Source organism: Saccopteryx leptura, chromosome 7 (assembly GCF_036850995.1).
Source record: "Saccopteryx leptura isolate mSacLep1 chromosome 7, mSacLep1_pri_phased_curated, whole genome shotgun sequence".
NCBI classification, from domain to species: domain Eukaryota; kingdom Metazoa; phylum Chordata; class Mammalia; order Chiroptera; family Emballonuridae; genus Saccopteryx; species Saccopteryx leptura.
This window is the reverse complement of record NC_089509.1, coordinates 107,187,455-107,189,411: the sequence shown is the minus strand read 5'-3', so window position 1 is coordinate 107,189,411 and position 1,957 is coordinate 107,187,455. Positions and strand designations below refer to the sequence as shown.

Genomic DNA, 1,957 nt, shown 5'->3' with positions numbered 1-1,957 from the left:
GGGTTTTGGAGCCCAGTGTGTGTTTTTACTTGCCCGCCGGGTGCAAGCTAGGATTAAAGATGATGGCCCACTAGTTTTTGGCTCCGTTGTTTCTTTACCGACTGTCCGAATCCAATGTGAACCTGCATGGGCCAGGCTGCTGTGATGGTGGCTTTGGATACTGGCTTTACACATGGAGGATTTAAGTCCTAATTACTATCCTTGCTTATTTTTTCTTGACAATAGGGGAAACCTTCTACAGATAAATTAAAAAGAAGAAGCAAACAAACAATTTGTACAAGAAATTTAACCTGTTCCGTACAATGTCTTCACTTTGCTGTCATCATTTGTCCAAATTCTTCATAGTTTATTCAACCATCAGCGTCAATATCTGCTTCCCTGATCATTTCGTCAACCTCTTCATCTGCTAAACGTCTCTCCAAGATTCATCGGCACATGGCAAAGCTCTGCTGCAACTAACGCAACCATTGCTGTCCTTATCAACGCCACGACGCTTCTCTGTTTTCTTCTTCACTGTCCGTGTCTCTCACTTTTCTCGCCATCATTGTCGGAAATTCCAGGAAGTCGGCCTCCACTTCATTCATTGTGTCCGGGAATTCTGCTTCTGTGGGATTCCGCCCAAGAGACCTCATTCCGGTTCCCAGTTCCTTTGTTGTTATGTACTGCTCACAAAAACTGGAGGATATTGCAAAATGAAGATGAATCGATTAAAAAAAAGAAGCATTTGATTTTCTTTTATTAAACAAGAACATCAGAAAGCAAACGACAAGTCAAAGAAAGTTGTTCGACTATGCAAATGAGATACAAAACCAACTTTAATTTCATTGGTGAAAATGCATGATACCAAAGGCTGAAAGTACTGGAGTGTCTGCACGTTCCCTGATCCCACAATTGTTGTGAGCAGTAGTTTCACCATCCTTGTGGGACAGTGGAAAAGCTCCATTGAGTTCTGCAATCTGCTCCTGGGTCAGGCGGTCAGCCTCGCTGCAGGCGCCACGGGCATCTGGGACATGAGCACGCAACCCCCTCTGTGCTTGCCCAACTTGGACTAATAATCATCACTTCTTTTATTTTTAAGAGAGTAATGATTGTTCAGGGAAATAAAAAATATTTGTTTGCTCACATTTTATTGTTGCTTTACAAGTTTTATTTTTTATAAATATTTTTCTATGGTTTTCAGAACGCACACAAATAAGATAGAGTGAAACTAATCAGCTAATGTTGACAAATGGTTCTGGTACGGCTTCCTCACGTGAGTTAACCAGCCCTGACCATCTCACCAAATCTTAAAAATATCTTATTATTTGCACATAATCTAATCACCCCATTTTGGATTTGAAAAGGCAAGAATAAAGAAGTTCTGTGCCTAAAACCAGTGGCATATACACGTGGCCATGTCCCACCTCTTTAATTTCAGAGGCTTTTGAGGGGAAAGATCTGGGGAGTGGGGATCTTGGTGTCAAAGACTGGATGCCCATTTACATATGTGGAAACAGACATAGTAAATGTGTCCTTCTCCCCTTCACCCACTGACTCTTTTTAGCAAAATGTTGGGCAGATAAAATATATTATACTCACTTTATCAAAGATGGCGCTGCCCACATGGAAGCCTCTCGCCCAGGTGATTGCTTGGGATGGGCGTGATTATGTTAATATGTGTTGGGGGAGGGCTTTTGTGCCAAAAGGTTTTAAAAGGAAAAGAGATCATGTTGATCTAGGAGAAGAGGGATTACGTTCTAGGAGGAGAGAGCAGAGAAAGGAGAGCAGAGAAGGGCCACATGGAGCAGAGGAGAAGCAGCCAAGATGGCAGAGTGCTAAAGGAGTAACCAGTTAGTGCAGAGTTTGTGCAGAGAGAAGGAGATGGGGAACAGAGATGAATAAGGCTGGTGAGCTAGAAACCTTTGATTCTAGGAAACTCGGATAAGTCAGTAGCTTTGTGAGCACTGAATGAGTGGGT

The 1,957-nt window shown here is 42.5% G+C and overlaps 1 pseudogene; it reads right to left on the bottom strand.

Moving 5' to 3' along the window:
• Positions 1 to 308: 308 nt before the first annotated feature.
• LOC136378586 (calmodulin-1-like) lies at positions 309 to 632 on the bottom strand (annotated as a pseudogene).
• Between the last annotated feature and the right edge of the window lie 1,325 nt (positions 633 to 1,957).